This window comes from Budorcas taxicolor, chromosome 18, assembly GCF_023091745.1.
Source record: "Budorcas taxicolor isolate Tak-1 chromosome 18, Takin1.1, whole genome shotgun sequence".
In the NCBI taxonomy this organism is placed as follows: Eukaryota; Metazoa; Chordata; class Mammalia; order Artiodactyla; family Bovidae; genus Budorcas; species Budorcas taxicolor.
The window spans coordinates 44,059,365-44,077,026 of NC_068927.1; the positions used below are offsets into that span (position 1 = coordinate 44,059,365).

The 17,662-nt window shown below is 49.9% G+C and overlaps 1 pseudogene; it reads right to left on the reverse strand.

The window, feature by feature from the left end:
• Nucleotides 1-432: 432 nt before the first annotated feature.
• Nucleotides 433-1,690, reverse strand: LOC128063677 (UDP-glucuronic acid decarboxylase 1-like; annotated as a pseudogene).
• Nucleotides 1,691-17,662: the final 15,972 nt, after the last annotated feature.

Consider the following 17,662-nt stretch of genomic DNA (forward strand, 5'->3'; position numbering starts at 1 on the left):
ACCTGATATTACTCTTGGTCTGCTTTTTCTCCTCTATGCATAGAATAGCGTCTCATTTATAAGTACCCACTTCATAAATAAATCGGCATTTTCACCTCATTTAATGTTCCTTTTCAGCCTCACAAAGAAACCAGTAAATAAAACCGTCGACGACAGTCACGACATAGGCTCTCACAGTAAGATAAAAAAAACTTGAAAAAGTGCAGAGATGCATCGACGCTCTTTTACGTAAAAAGATTTTCAGAAGTGCAAGGCAAAATCTGCAGGTTTTTAAAGGGAGTTTTTAGGCACATCCATTTCTTAAAGCAAGCTTCAGTATGAATTCCAGTTTTTTCTTCATAACACCTGTTTTAGTTAGTCTTTCTTTAAAAAAAAAAAAGAATTCCTGGCAAGTGTGAAATAGGGCCTCTACGGTCCCGAAAGGTGAGGTTTTCAGTTATGGCTTGCCTGTCCTGTCTTCATCCTTGCTGGCTTTGGTTTGGGGATGTCCTGGTTATTTGCATGGTATTCGAGTTCTGGAAGTAGAAGATGGCTTTGTTTAACCCTTCCTCCAGCGGGACCACTGGCTCCCACCGCAGCATCAGCTTTGCTTTCTTGATGTCTGGTTTCCTTCTCTGGGGGTCGTCCTGGGTTTCAGAAAGAAACTGAATTTTACTCCCACTGCCAACAGGGTTTTGATGAGCCGAGCAAATTCTAGGATGGTGTGTTCTTCCGGGTTCCCCAGGTTGACGGGGCTGCTGACATTGCTGTCCATGAGCGCCACGAGGCCGTGCACGAGGGCCTTCCCTCGTCTGTGAAGGCCCTCGTCTGTGATCCGGATCTGTACACTGTGAGCGGTTCCCCCTGCAGCACCTGCAGGATGAAGTTGCTGACGACCCGGCCATCATTCATGTGCATTTGGGGCCCAAAGGTGTTGAAGATCCTGGCTACGTGCACCTCCATGCCCTCCTGCTTCATGGAAGCATAGCACATGATCTCCGCGACTCGCTCCCTTCATTGTAGTAGGCTCAGGGTCCTATGGGATTCACGTGGCCCCTATAATCCTCAGTTTGTGGGTGGACTTCAGGGTCTCCGTACACCTCTGAGGTGAAGGCCAGGAATAGACGAGCCCCAACTTGCTTTGCCAGCCCCAGCATGTTCAGTGTCCCAAAGGTGTTGGTCTTTTGTGTCTTGATGGGGTTGTACATGTAATTGGGAGGGGAGGCAGGAGAGGCCAGGTGGTAGATCTGATCCACTTTAACGTACAGCTGCTCCAACATGTCATGGTTGATCAGCTCAAAGTTCACGTGGCCGATCCAATGCTCCATGTTCCCTTCCTGCCCATGAAGAAGTTGTCCACCACAGTCACTTCGTGACCATCCATCATGAGCTTGCCCATGAGGTGGGAACCGACAAAGCCCATGCCCCCAGTTACCAAAATTCTTTTACAGTTCTTTTCTGATAAAAATTTTACTGGCGAGTATTTCTGGGTGAAGCTCTTTCCCAAATCTCTGATTTTCTCCCTTAGTGGTTCAATGATCTCGTCAAGCCTGCTCTCAATTCTGAGCTCCCCATTTTCCTGAATGGACCTCATGTTAATCAACTTGTCCCAAACAGAGGCCACATAGGCGAGCAGCGCGATGCACAGCAGCAGCTTCATCCTCCTGCAGCTGACAGGGGATGCGAGGCGAAGCAGCGGCTGGCTCAGCATCCCAGGCCGTGTGCTGTGGCCCCAGATGGTACAGATTTTACAGATGGAAAAAACTGACATAGCTGGGGGAAAGGGCTCAGACAAAAAGTCTAGATACAAAGACAAGAGGTCCAACCCCCAACCCAGGGCTCCCCGGGCTGTTACTCACTGCAGTCTGGCTATATCCATTTCCGTCTCTAAATTGCCCCAGAACCCAAGGAGGAACAATGCCATCTGGCCTCTGAGAGTTTGGGGAAAGCTCTCTTTAGCACTGGATGCCTAGTGGCACTGGGCTTTCTTTGAGCTGAGTAATAATCGATGTTTCCTGCCACGGTTGCCTCAAGGCTTATAAGCCAGGGCCAGCTGCAGGCCCAGGGCTGCACACCATTTGATTGCATCGGAAGGGGGGTAAATGTAAACGGTCCTGTGCTTAGTCACTCAGTCGTGTCCGACTCTTTGCAACCCTATGGACTGTAGCCCACCAAGCTCCTCCGTCCATGGAATTCTCCAGGAAAGAATATTGGAGAGGGTCGTCATGTCCTTCTCCAGGGGATCTTCCTGACCCAGGGATCGAACCCAGGTCTCCCGCATTGCAGGCGGATTTTTTACCATCTGAGCCAGAAGGGAAGCCCATGTAAATGGTGGTTCTCCTTAAAAAGTGTCCCTTAAAACTTCCCTAGCAGTCCAGTGGTTCAGAAGTCACCTTGAAATGTAGGGGACACAGGTTTGACCCCTGGACGGGCAACTAAGATCCCACCTGCTGAGAGGCAACTAAACCAGTGCCCCAGAACTACTGGACCTGTGTGCCACAACTAGAGAGAAGCCCAGGCAACCCCCACAGAGAGCCTTCAAGCTGCAATGAAGACTCACTGCAGCCAAAAATAAATAAATATAACTATTCTTAAAAAAAAAAATGTTAAAGCATCCTAAGAAGTTTAGAGCCTAATGTGTAGATTTCAGCTTCTCCCACTTTCTACAAGCTCTGTTCCAATTAATCGTAATGGTCTTAGTATCCTTACAGATTAACACAGAATAAAGCAATCCTTGTGAAGTCTCATTGAACCACCACAAAAGAAACCGACCAAAGGAGATGATCGGGGCTTGGCCTAGTAAATCCGGAGGGTAGGACCTCTGGTTATTATAGACTGTTCCTGAGTCCCAGGCTCTGGAAGCACTATTTGGGAGGGAGTCGTTTTTCAGTTTTCAAAATGAGACTTTCATCTGTCAGGGGAATTGCAAACTACCAACTCCACCAAGGAGGTTTTCTAAATTCAGAGAGCTCCCTTTGGAAGCACAGCACCAGTTACCACATCCCAAACTCTGAAGAGCTATGAACTTCATCCGTGAACAACGATCAATGCAGCCAGGCCAGGAGGTGGCGCTACTGAGGAAAATACGGTCTTGACCATCCTCCCATTCACTCCAGTCCTATGCCCAGTTCCCTCCCGGCCACAAAAGCGAAGATTTTCAACAGCATCCATCCCCCTGCCCTATCACCTTCCCTCCCCCACCCCAGCCACACCTCCTCCTTCTAGAAGGTATAACTTTATTGGGAAGGTCCACTGATGGAGCCAAAGAGCTCAAACAAAACAGGGCCAAGGATCCAAGTGGGGGATGACTCAGACACACATGACCAGTATTGGCTCAAATGATGTGTCCAGTGGAGCCTTTTACTAAAAGCAGCTCACCATGGCGCCACAGGCAGACCCTCAGCCGTGGCCAGGCTCATGGGCACCATGATATGACAGAAATAAAAGTAAATTATATCACTTGTCATCATTAAGAAAAATTTTCATCTCCGTTCTTCATTCGAAAAGCACTATATTTAATGAATGAGTACTGAGTCATGACATGTAAATGACTGAAATATTGGAATTATACTAAGGTCAACTAACGTATTTTTAAACCATGAAATTAAGGGATCTATCCATGCCTGTCGACAGTGCCGCTCTCAGTGACTATGATCTCTGCAAGGCTGCCCCTGGACACTGGGGAATGGTGGACAGTTCTACAAGATGTGGACCAGCTTCTGTGGAAACTCTCCTGTGATCAGATTAAAGAAATCTCACTGACCTGTTTGCCCAGGTTCTGCAAGCCTCGGAACACTAGACATATCTAACGAAGGCATGGCTGGTCTTGTGCAAGGCAAGCCGCATTCCAAAGAGCATCTTGTACATTTTTATCACTCATTGGAGAGGGAACAGTGGCTCCTGTGGTTCTTCCAAAATGGTGGCCCCCACAAGCTGTGCATCAGGACAGCAGCTCTTTGTCAGCCGCATTAATCTCCTCTAATTTTCTCTAAGAAAGTTAAGATGCCTCAACATCCAAACTCTGCAAAAATTTTGGTAAAAGATGGCAGAGAAAAGATAAAAGATGCTAAGGTCCACCAGGAAACCTGAGATGAGAAAAGTTATGGTGAGGAACTATCTTTCCAGGACCAGACACTTTCAAGCTAAACTGGGTATGTTTTCATTTTTGCACCCTGCAGCCATCTTCAATGTTTTGGTAAAGTAATACTCCAAACTTCTTTTGATGAAGGACTCCTTTCCATTCTCGGTCACAAAGCTTGGGTGGGATTTACCCTGGATGCAGCACCAAATTTGGACACTAAGTGCCCTCAGTCCATCAACATGTGACTCTACCCTGACCACAGGAAGTAATGACCTGGTTCTGGCTATGTAGTTGATGAGTATGCATAGATACAAAGCTTTTGATGTCAGAAACATTTGCATTCATGAAAGGAAGTGTTTAGAGCTGTTGGGAGGGAGAGATATTATTGCACTGATGAGGAAGCCCATGCCAAGAGACCCCTTGGTGTTATCCTAGAATCTGCTGGATCAAACCTTACCTGAAGCAGAACTGACTTGGAATTTTTTGTTTACAAAAACCAAAACATTTTCCTTTTTGTTTAATTTAGCATAAAGTGGGTGATTTTCTTGACAAGCCATATTCCCATAATGTGAAAGTTTCTTTCTAGAATCCTGTGTGCAGAGTGCAGAGAGACTTTCGGATCCCTCCCTTTAACACCTAAACATGATTGGACACCAAGCCAGCATTCCACAAGAGCTGATAACAACACCAAAGAAAGGCAGCTGTGCTAGTACCAAGGACAAGGAGCCCACGGTTTTCCCAAGAGCTGGTAGCAAGGACCAGTAACCATTCACCCCTAGCTGTTTGTGGTTGACCTCTATTCTTGTTCATCAAATCTCAGGCCATCCCAGGCTATAACATTTGGAAATGCTATTGCCTTGAACTGTCCAAATCCATTGCTGATTAAAGCTTCTACCAACCAAGTGTATTAGCTTCTCTGAAATTCTGCTGGAAGCATATGAGGAAGAAGCATGTTTAAATGCCCCCACTCAAGTTTTTCATTAAGGGATTGCATAGCTTTCTCTGAATGTGGTCACAGGCTATGAGGCCACCACAGTCTTGTGTGAAGCTAGACTTGCAGAAAGAGGGAGGAGAGAGATGTGTCCAAGAAGCCCAAGTCTTCAGCTGAGACTGCAGCCTGGAGGCAGAAAAGAGAGGCGAGGCAGACTGCACTGTTGTTCTCTGATTCCAGCACTCAGATCAGGATACAGACTCGGAATTTCAAGCTCTGCCTGCGTAGAAAGGACCTTAAATGGCATTTACTCTGACTCCTCCCCAAGCTCTCCTCCAAGTGGTCACATAGCCTGTGCTGAACACCTCTGGTGATGAGAACTCACTCCCCAAGTCCTCTGGAGGCAATACCGTTTGGGGTTGATGCACCCTGTTCTGGGTACATTGCCACCTGTCTGAAGTTCTCAGTCCTCTGAGCTGCTCAGCACTCGCGGCCTCCTCTTCCTCTGGAAGCTCTTCAAACACAGAAAGCCAGAACTTATGGTTCCCAGTGTGTGTATATTCTGAGCTGAATATTTCCTATTCCCTCCTCCCATAACCCTGGTCCTATGTATCTAAGCCTGTCCCAATCTTTACTGACCACAATAATTTTCAGTGTGATCTGATCAGCACAGTAGGACAGAGCTCCTTCTCATCACCTCCAATGTTCTTTATACTCTACTCCTGTTAATACAACCACAAATGCAGTGTGGTAGGAGAGACACACAGCAAGGTCAGACCAACAGAATTCCCTTCCTCATTTTTCAACAAAGGTAACATGCGTCCTGCTATTATATTTCAAAGTGTCGCCAGTGACTATAAAACCCCGTTCCTTGCTCTATTCTACTTTTATACCATCCACCGTCCCCAGCATCTTGGGCCGGCGAGGGAGTGCCTGGCAAGGTAAGGGCACACCAGTATCCAGGCAGCGGGGTCAGGGGAGTCTTTTCTCAGCTTCTGAGATGAATGTGTAAGTAAAAGTGAAGGCTACCAAATTGAACCTGATCTATGTAGGCCACCCATTGTTAATTGTCACCCAGCTATTTTGCTGCCACTAGTCACATGGTGGGTGACAGCCACGGACATTGATGGATTCTGACCCGGACTAGAAATCTGGTTTCTAAAGAAGAGAGAGAGGAAAGGCAGAGGAGACAACGAAGTTAGTGCCCAGCGTGAGGGGAAGGGAATGGGAAGAGGGGGTGGCTCTGACAGCTCAAGCTGAGGAGGAAAATTAGAAAAGAAAGCCAGCTTCACCACCATATGTGACCGGGACAGCTGGAAGAAATATCACCCGACCCGAGTCCCTGGCCAGGATTGTGATACATGCCTGCGTACGGCTATCAATAACCCTGCATGATTAATGCTAATGATTTATGTTAATTTTGCCATAAGCTTTTTTTGTGCCAGTGTTGAACTTAAGGATGTCAAATCATTCCTTAGGAGGTTGTTAGAGATTTTTAAAAACAAAGTCTAAAATCTAACGCCTGACATTCCATAGATCACGGCCCCAACCGCCTCAACGTACTTTGGGAGACAAGGGTCACCATCCCCTGTGTAATTGCCTTTTGTTCAGCAATAAGTCCTTGGAAAAGGATTCCGCACCCTAAGAAGGATGGCTCCTCAGGGCCTCCAGGTTGCCCCTTTTTTAAGGGGGGAATATGGATTTCATGGGCTTCCCAGGTGGCACTAGGGATAAAGAACCTGCCTGCCAGTGTAGGAGACATAAGAGACATAGGTTCAACCCCTGGGTGGGGAAGGTCCCCTGGAGGAGGACATGGCAGTGCACTCCAGTATTCTTGCCTGGAGAATCCCACGGACAGAGGAGCCTGGAGGGCTACAGTCCACAGTGTAGCAGAGTTGGACACCACTGAAGCAACTTAGTACATGCGCATGGATTTCAGAGCTAAGAAGGCAAAGTCCATCCCTGGTTCCCCAGCTGCTGTCCATGCACCACCATTCACTTGGGAGGCCGAGCAGGTAGACAGGCCCAGGGGACCTCTTCGCAGGTGGCAGCCACTGAGCAGTCAGCATCAGCGGGGCAGGGGGCATGCCCAGCCCATGTTGCAGGAATGCTGGGAGTGCAAACACGGTAACACCGTGGAAGCACTTTGTTCTCTGTGACCTCCCCCCAGCACACCATGTCCTGCTGTCTCCAAGGATGCTCTGAGTTCCATTTGCTTCCCTGGGACCCAGGAGTGGGGGCTGGAGGTGCGGGCAGATGTGGCCCTGCAGGTGTCACCTGCCTGCCTCCCTCTGTCTATCCATCAGTCATTGATCCAGGTCCCTTTGGTACCTCCGCTTTTCACTCCCAGACATTGGGAACACTCTGGGAGTGTGGCCGGCCCTGGACAAAATGAACAAGAAAGGTGGGGGCAACTCGAACCTCTCAGGCCTGGAAACTCAGCCCTTGAGACTGAACTGCAGAGCATAACGCCCAGGAGTGAGAAAGCTGCTAAAGGAATCGACAAGAGAGTCCCAATGCCAGGCTGGTGCAGAGCCACTGGACATGACAACCGTCCAGCAGCACCGTTTCCGTGGTCCAGGGGCTCTGACCTGACACAGTGCCCTGTCTGCCCGAACTCATCTGTGAAATCTTAGCCCCCTCCCCAGCCCCTGCCCCACCAAGATTGGCACCACTCACCCTCTGTAGCCCCACCTCCAGCCATCAGTGTTCCCCCAAGGGCCCATCCACAGCTCAGGGGACAGTAGCTTCTTCCACCTGGAAACCAGTTTCTCCATCAGTGGCTGTCCTGCCTTCAAAATAAAACCCTTCACATTCTCCCCTATTAGAGCCACAATCCAAGCCAGGGCCCGGCTAAACCCCATGCTGTGGGGGAAAATAATTCTTTGGTGTGACGGAGAATAAAGTCCAGATCCTTTCTGTCCCCCCTACCACCCTCTCTTGCTAGAAATTCATTATCTGTAGCTTAAAAGCAACAATTTCTATGTGGATTTGTACCAAAAAAGGAAATACTCTCTCTGCTTTCCTGGCTTCCCGTGAAGGGGCTCCACTAAACCAGCTTGGTCTGGGCTGGACGGCGAACACCTGTCACAATGTATGGACCACGCCATTTATCAAATAATCTGCTCCAAGAACAGATAGGCACTATCAGCAATCTGGTATTGATCTGAACAGGCCCCTGCTATTGTTCATCCCTGCATCCCGAATGGCAGCAGGAATTAATGAAAGAAACAAAACAATGCATACCAATCACTCAGCCCCACAACTTTGTTTGCTGCACTCATTAAGTTGGGCCAAGTTTCCTGAAAGCTTGCTTGGGGAACGGTGGTCCCAGGAGGCCAACCCTTTGGACTCCCCAGCTGACTTCTTCTTTCCGTCAGCCATGGAGCTGTTGGGTGTTGATGCTCCCAACTCTTTGAAATCTATGGAAGTGGTCATGCTAATAGCATGAGAATCCCACGTGGGTGCAGAAGCAGCTCTCCAGGGTCTGGGCAGAGATGGCCTTTCTCTGACTGTCTTGTGTGGTTGTGTTCAAGCTGCCCTTGTCCAACATGGAGAATGTCTGCCTTCCAGGAGCAAAGACTCAGACTGGGGACAACACCCACAGGGCAGGCTGGGCACCAAGGTGGGAAAAGAGGTCAAAATTCAGCCCCTCCGCTAAGGGAAGACTATTAAGAGAGATGCCCATCAAGCCTCATCTCTGTCTCCTCAACACACAGAGGCTCTCCTGCCTCACCATCACTGCATCCGCACTGGAGCAGCCTTCAAGGCTCAGCTTAAATGGCACCTCCTGAAGCCCTCCCCAATCCCTCCAGTCAGACCTGATCTCTCCCTCTGCTCAGCATTCATCATGCTTTCCTTGAGCTGTAACAAATAGTAAACTTTGTGTCTCATCCATCCAACAAATTCAGAAGGAGTAGGGAGCCAGGCAAAACAAGCACATCATTGTGAGTCCTGCCTTCGGAAGGCTGGGGACAGATGCAGTCATCTTTGCAGCCCTGTGTAGTGCCTAACATTATCAACAACTGGATGGAAAGATAGATGGATGGATGAATGGACTGATGGATGGAGTGACTGATGGATGGTCAGGTTGATGGGTGGATGGATGGACAAACAGGTGGGTAGATAGATGAAGTGAGGCTTCAGGATGATGGGTAGATGGAGGGATGCATCTGAGCCAAGTAAGACAAGAACTCCAGTGTACCAGTCCCTTGGCAAGAGCCCAGAGTGATGGCATCCTGGTAATGACCAGCACTGTGGATTTCACTATTTTTCTCAAAGTATCTGCTCACACTCTACCCATAGAGCCTGGGAGCTTTCTTTCCCTGATGGAGCAAAGAGACTGAGGCTCAGAGAGGATGAGTAATTTGCCTTGGATCACACAGAGTCAGGCTTCAGACAGCAGATCTCCTGAAAGGAAAGAAACTTGCTCACTGGTCAATAGAATACTCCTAATCCTCTCTGACTCCCCAGTCAGGAAGTCTCCAAGGCCAAGGTGGGACCCAACCACCACCCCAGACCAGCTAAGCCAGCAACTGCTACACCTCAGCACACCACATTCCTGTTCCCCTCGAAGGGCTCCTACAGGGCTGGTTTGACTTCCAGGGTGGCGGGGTTTGGGGAGCTGTCTGTGTGTCCCTCAGGCGGCAAACACGACAGCCTTCCCTCTTCAGAGGCCTCATGCTGTTAAAGAAGCCTCACGAGAAAAACCACCAAGAAGCGAGGTTTCTGCTCAGCTCCAGGCTTATCAGGAACAGCGGTTCACCCCGGATTCGGAAGATGAAGCTAAAACACTACGTGCTGCTGACCAAGGCCTCGCTCAGCTGAACAGAGCCTCTGGGGGTGGCAAGAGACAGCTTCAGTCTGGAAATGCTCCAACCAAGGGGTCTGGCCAGGCCAGCCAGGCATGCGACATGCACGTCTCCGAGGACAGACAGCAAGGCTCCACCCGGGCAGGGCACGGGAAGGTCGATCCAGGTGTGGGGGCCCTTCCCCCTTCACCCCTGTTCTGAGACTCCCTACAGCATCACCTGGACATGGGACCCTCCTCAAGGGCCACGTCACATGTCTGCAGAGCAGGGAGGGAAGGGCGGCGACAGCTTCTGCTTCCAGCTAAGGAAGACAAGTGTGGATGATGAGGCTGGCCGAGCACTTGGAGGGGAAGAGATCGGAAAGGGGAGAGAATCAGAGAGTGACAGGAAAACAAAGCAAGCCCTGTTTCCTGTCCTTAGGGACCCCAGAATAGAGCAGGAAAGGAGAGCCGTAAGATGGCACAGTCAAGCAAAGCCAGAAGCCGAACCGCAGGTCCACGCTCAGAAGCATCTTTTCTTCTGGAATTCCAGGGATGTCAGAATGCTAGGTAAGATTCCCCAAACCCTCCTTCCTAAACTTCCAAATATCTCCTGAAGGAAGATCAGAAGGCAGAGCAGGGGCCTCGCAAGAGAGGATGCCGCACACGCACAGAAACGGAGAATGGTGTTGGGGAAAAGATGATGACCGTTTCCAAGGAGTCCCACAACACTCCAAGGATGCATGTGTGGGAAGGGCCGTGGCATGAGGTCCAGACTCGGGGGACATATCCCGTGTCTCAGGGCATCGGGGCTCTCACCGCCAGGACCCTCTCTGAGTCCACCTCTAAGGCAGTGGGAGCTGGCAAGGGGAGAGCCTACAGCCAGAGTGCTGCTCAGTGTTCCGGAGAAAGACAGTGGGCCAGGCCCCATGCTGTCATCAGTGGCTGAGGGCCACTACCATCAGCATATCCTGACCACGCAGCCACTTACATCAGCTGTGGAAGCAGAGGCCATGGAGACGGGACAGGCCACCGTGCTCCGGGACTCCACCCGGATGCTGTGGGCTCATCGTCGGACTCTGCTATCCATCGGCCCAGCTGACAGCTCTGCCGGCCCTACTGCCCGCACGCGCTGAGCCAGCCCCTCCGGCATCCACATGGGCCCCTAGGACAGGAGCCGCTGTCCCTGCAGCCTGCCACCCGGACACCCTGGGCCTCGGTCCAGCTGCCCTCTCACTCCAGGTCAATTGCAAAAAAGCTGACAGAGCAGCAGAGTCGGACTTGGCGGCACCCGAGAAGCAGCACTGGTGGCCCCGAGGCTGGCTGGGTGAGCCTGGAGCCGCTGTGCCCGCACATTACAGCTGTCTCTCTCTGTAACAGGATATTGCTTTTCAGATGGGTTCTGTTTGCTGCCTGCAGCCCGGTGAACCAAGCAGGATACTGCTCGGTGGGATCTTCTCAGGACCTTGAATGCCACACGCCTGCCTCTCCACAGGCAGACATCACCTCTCACCTTGGAAATGAGCTGCCCCTTGTTCCACGCACCCACCCTGGAAGGGCCAATCTCTCTCACCCTCCCTTCTCTTTCCTCACTTTCTAAAGCCAGCAGCGCATCAGCTCGTGCCTTCCCAGAAAAGTAGCTGCTTATACTGACGTAGAGCCTAAGGTGAGACACTGAACAGGCAAGAAAAATTTTCAAAGCTCTGGCTCCTGCCCTTAAGGACCTAGGATATAGTTGGGGGAGAAAGCCACAGGCTAACATGGTCAGACAAGGACAAGAACCCACGCCACAGACCCAGTCCCAGCAGCATCCCATCAGAGATTCCAGGGATACACAGAATGTCAGGTGAGATGCCCCCAAATCTCCCCTCTCTGAATTTCCAAATATCTCTCACCCCGGGCTCACCCAGGCTCTGATCATTCCCCACCCCCACCGCCAAGCCTGGGTCTGGGAAGCCACTGCTTGGCAGGATGTTGACATAGAACTAGACTCTGCAGCTGGAGGCCAGGGAGGTGCCCAGGTGGACCTGCTCATCCCTCCTTGTGGCCCTGCTGTCATGGGAATCCCCCCAACCTTGGCAACTCGGACATTTCCTACTGCTCAACCCCAGACTGCTCCAAAGCTACAGGAACCCATTCAAGGCAGGTTAGATGAGATGCTGTCCAGACAATATTATCCCCATACCCTGCTGTGAGACCAAGACTGGGGTAGCACAGCAAGTACCAGACGCGGGAGACGTCAGAGAGTGGAAAGCCACAAGCCCGTGGCCCAGCATGGTTTGACACCAATTATTTTTTTCACTTTACCCAACACTTTAAATTCAAAAGGTGGTAACTTTTGTAACATCTGGGCCATCACTTCTATGTAAACTATGGAACACCTGAGGATCCTGGGTCACATTCCCACCTGGCAACATGGGCTGGAGTAACGCTGGCCCTTCCAGCCCATTCCACGGGTGTCAGCCTCCCGCCTGGCCCTGGCAAGTGTCTGGTTTGCAGTCCTGGGGCAGGTGTTGGCCATAGATCTCAGCACAGTGAGGGGGACGAAGTTGGCCATAGTGATCCCCACTGCTGCAGCACCCTGAAAAATGTGGCCTTGGAGAGACAGTTCTTTTTCCAGTGAGGTCCTTCTGGGCCTGGCCAGATCATCCTGGACCAAACTTTGCTGGTTGGGGGAGTAAATTTTTTTCAGAGAGGCAAGGCCAGGGCTTTATGAGGCCTTCTGAAATGAGGCTGGCATCCTGGCTCCCAGGGTATTAACGGCAAGTGGGTCCTCAGCTGGTAGCTCTTTCTGGAGGCAGGCAGGCCTGCTTTAAATGCAGGGAGAGCGTGTGATTGACTGCCGAGATCCAGTAAACAAAGAAGGTTAAAAAAATAAAGCCGGGCTTCCTGTCTGCCCTTTGCACACTAACAGCCACTGTTTGCCCAGGTACCACGTGAGTAACACGGGTGCACTGATTTCTATTACACAGAACATTAATAAGAGAAGGCACTGACCCTCGATTTCTGAGAACCAGGTAAATGACGGGGAGGGAAAGGGGCAGAGAAACGGTAGGCAGTTTACACTCCACGACTTGAAGGGGAATGCGTTGCCTATAAAGATGACGGGTGTTGTAGCACGGAGGAAAAAAACATAATTTTTCATTGATGTACGGCAGCAGGGCTGGAAGGAACACAAATAGTACAGTAGATCCATTAAATAGATGACAAGAAACAGTGTTCACATGCACTGACTAAACTGTTTTTGATTCTTTAGTACCAACATGCAGAATGATCCTTACATTATGTTGCCAGGGAAAAACCTTAAAATGCATTTATTTCATAATGTAACTTTCTTGTATTATCATAATAGAGCCATAACGGTTGTTGCAAACACTATGGGGTCTAAAAAAAAAACACCTAAGGAGAGTTATGAAATTGGAAATTTTTTTAAAAGGGAGAAATTTGGAGCATCTCCAAGATTATAGCTGCCAGTGGCGATGGGGAGAGTGGCCGTGATAGCTCATCTTCGGCCTCTCCTTCTGGCCATCCAAGCTCTGGACTCTGAGCTCCGCCTGTCGCAGCCAAACAGGACAGGGAAATCATGGGAAAGACAAGTGGAAGACACAGAGCCATCCGCGTGCAGTCACTCGGTGAGAGAGGGGGATTTGCAGGGAGGTGCGACAATCGCTTTTTTGACTCTTCCATCTCCACCTCCACACGCTTCCCTCCTACTCGTCCACTACCTCTGGCCCGGCAGCCTGCATATCCTATACGGACAATGGGTACAAAAGTGACTCTTCCGTAGCATATGCTAAGCACAGGGCCTGGACACGTGTTTGGTGTTCAATGGATGGTTATTAGCATCAGGATTATTCCTTGTCTTCCACACTCTGACCAGCATGATGGGAGCCCCCACCCATGGAAATCAGTGGTAGTCAGGGTCTGAACGAGTCCATCCCAGATTGGAACCTTGGTTCTGCTACATCCTCAGGACCTCGAACATGAAAGTTATCCTTACGGCTCTTGTAGCCAATACACCTGTTCCAGGTACCGTGCTCAGGTGTGTGGCGTGTCCAGCCCCACCTGCAGGGACCCCACCTGCAGCGGGTGCAGGCGATCAGGAAGCAGAAGCATAATCTAAGGGTCAGAGGTAAAGGAGGAAAATGAGGGAATCCTGCCTAAGAGGCAGCGTCACAAGACCTGGGATTAAACAGACACACGAGGTGAAGACCTTCTGGCGAAATGAGCAGGTCGACGAAGATGTCTTGTGCAGGTGGGGAGTGTGTTTGTCTGGAGCAGCCAGAGCCCAGCCTAGAAGCTGGGCAGAGAAAGGCTGGTTTAGCAGTGGGGAGAGACTGATTCTAAAGCCATGCTTCTGGTCACTCCCACGGCTGCCATGATGGAATGGAAATGGCAGGTGGGACCAGAAAGAAGAGATAAGATGATTTGTTTTCTTCCTTGGATGCCTGGGTGGTTGGTATAAATGTGGGGAAGAAGAGCCAGTTTGGGGGAGGTGATAAGGTCAGGAAGATAGGAGATGAAATGGAGGATGATGGCCGTGGAAGTCCCACAGTCGGTTTTTCAAGGGAATCAGTGAAAATACAAAGGGGTCAGTAATAGCAGGAATCCACATTCACTGAGGATCTGGGTCCAGCCAGTATGGGGGTGCCCACCGTGCATCCAACATCTCATCTTGGCCTCACCCCAGTCAGGCAGCACAGTGCCAGCCCCGCTTCCTGACCAGGAGGCCCCGGCTCAGAAAAGGTAGGTAAGTCATCCCACTGCACAGGGGGTTGGTTATGGAGCTTGAATTCAAACCCAGATATCACAGGCTCCAAAGCTCACTCTGTTAACCAGGACAGTTTCTTCGCCATCTCAGCTTCTCTGTGTGCAGTGGGGAGAGAGGTGACCACCGGGGTGGGAGCTGTGAACTTCACAACACGACAGACCCAACAATAACATCACCACAGATGGGCTATTTGGAAAAAATAAAATGCATCTCTTACCATACTCAACACCATCATGAAAAAAATAATCCTAGGCAGATTCAAGATTTAAATGTGGCAAGACAAAACCATAAAATTCCAGATGAAAATCAGATGATCATTTTTGTAGTGACAAGGTGGGATTTACAAAATCGCACCAGATAGAGCTAGACCTGCTACCCAGATTATCACCATCACCTGTTCTTGGCTGAAAGGAGCTTGGTCTTCAAGCCTCTTTTATTAATACACAGATTTAGGCTTCCCTGGTGGCTCAGAGGTGAAGACTCCACCTGCCAGTGCAGGAGACGTGGGTTCGACCCCTGATCTAGGAAGACCCCACATGCTGTGGAGTAACTAGGCTCCTGCACCACAACTATTGAGCCTGCACTCTAGAGCCAGCAACTGCAGCTACAGAAGCCTGTGTACCCTACAGCTCATGCTCTGCAGCAGGAGAAGCCCACACAGGGCAACTAGAGAGCAGCCCCGTCTCGCCTGCCACGAGAGAAAGCCTGTGTGTAGCAACGATGACCCAGCACAGTCAAAAATTAACTAATTCATTAAATCATCTTTAAAAAAGTAAAAAAGATGCAGATTCTCCCTGAGAAGAGGGATCACATTCTGCAGAAGTAGCTTATTGGCTTTCTTTCCAGTCCAGCAGCACACAGGAGAAGGGACAGGCTCTGGGCAAATATGTCTTGATTGGGGTGGGGGGCGGGAGCCGGGGCAGAGCAGAGGTTATCATTGGAGTCCTGAGGTGGGAGGGCAGCCCATGGGATTTCAGGGTTGCAGAGGCTGTTTCCCTATAGTTCCCACCCAGATTCTACAAATCTTTGCTGAGGTCCTACTGTGTGTCGTGCCCTGTGCTGTAGGTGATGAAGTGGTCGTTAACAACATAGATATGCTATCTACACAGGGTTCAGTGCAGGCAAGACACTGATGGAAGGTTGTCTGACCCCGTAAGTTATGGACTCAGTCATGTCCTGGCCACAGAATTCCATGCCTTTCCAGGGACGGGAGCCTCTGTGCTGTGCTGTGCTAAGAGGCCTCCGTCGTATCGAACTCTTTATGACCCCATGGACTGTATCCCACCAGGCTCCTCTGTCCATGGGAGTCTCCAGGCAAGAAAACTGGAGTGGGTTGCCACGCCCTCTTCCAGGGGATCTTCCTGACCCAGGGATCGAACCCACATCTCTCATGTCTCCTGCACTGCAGGCGGGTTCTTTACCACTAGCGCCATCTGGGAAGCCTCTGAAGCCGCTCTACTTGACAGCCGCTCTGTTTCACCAGACTTCACAGAAGCTGCCAATTACTTCTCCACATTTCAATGCAATCAGATCACCTAACTTGGTATAAAAGGGAATCACAACAGGCCTTCGGCAGTGTAGGTGAAATTATTCATAACCTGCATAACTGCTGTGGTTTGGCTCTGGTGCTTCAAAAAGGTAACTTCCACACCAGTTTTCAAGCCCCAAATTTCTGTTGGCTGCCTGTAGAGATACAGAGACTGCATTGCCAATCCACAGTCCAAAGAGCAGAAAATGTTTGTGCCCTGTTTTGGTTTTTTTCTTTTTTTTTTTTGATTTTCCAATAAACATGGTTTGCACTGAATATCTATATCTATATCTATATATAGCTTTGCACTGTTTCTTGGTGCCATATGAGTGGTAAACGCCTCAGAACATCATCGCAGGAAATCCAGCAAGCAGCCAGACCAAAGTTGGAGAGTCAGCCATGTGACTTCTTATCTGTCCAGAAGCCACTGTAAATTCACTACAAAAAGCAAGCTCCTTGCTCCCAGGAGGAGAAGTGTCGCCGAAAGAAAGTCAGGAGGATGCGGCTTTATTTAATTGAGAGCTAAATATCTTCGGGATTGCTCTCTCCTAAGGAAGGGCACTTTGCTGTACAAGCATGTCAATGCCTCCTTGGTGGTCTGTCCCCTGATTTAGCCCAGCTCCCCACTCTGAATTATAGGTTCCTCTTTGGTTTGCAGAGACACTACCTGCCAAGGCAGTATTTGGGTTTCCGACACCATTCCCTATACCCTCGAGCCCCTCACGCCCACTTCTCCCCCTCAATCAGATACTCAGAGGCCCCCACTCAGAGTCACAGAGACTCGCAACGTATTAAGATGGCAATATCATCTTATTGGCTATTAACACAAATGTGCCAATAAACATAGTGCATAAAAATTATACATATTCCCCTGGAGTCCATAATCCTGAACTGCTATGGCTAATGCAGAACACACTTCCCAAAAGTAGTGCTGGAAGTCACAATGTACAAATTGAATTTTAAATAAATTTTCTGAAACAACACCAATGGCTCTAGCCACCCGAGCTATACATATTTGCTAAAAATAAAATACAGAGTAGTCATGCCCATCCCAGCCCCTAAGGGATGGGGCTGGTGGGCATGTATGTTACTGCCTTGCCCATTGTTTTGGGGGAGTCTCACTACACAGGCATTTGGGTGCAATTATTAAAACAACCCAATAAATTCCCCTTAAGGGTTTCCCCTAATTATCAGGTATCATCAAGTTCCAAAGAAGTCAGCTTGGCTTCACCTCACTCTCCATCACAGAAGGAGATGCTAATTGCATTATCGCCTTGCCAACACCCTCAGAAATGCCACAGTGATCGCTAGCCGTCTACCACAGAGTCAGAGTTGGCCCAAATTCTGAGCCAAACAGTGAAGTCATTCCCAATCCCACTGTCTGCAAACATGAAAAACACAAGACATTCACCATAGAAAAGGGGGCTCTGGGGTACTTAAAAACAGACCTGTCCCCATACAACTGGGGGTGGGCAACACTCCACAATACGTCCAGCTGGTTGGGCTCTGGGATCCAACACTCACACACCCATACCCAGGCACACACATGGGCAAAACAGTGGAAAACTGAAGCCCCCCAAGCC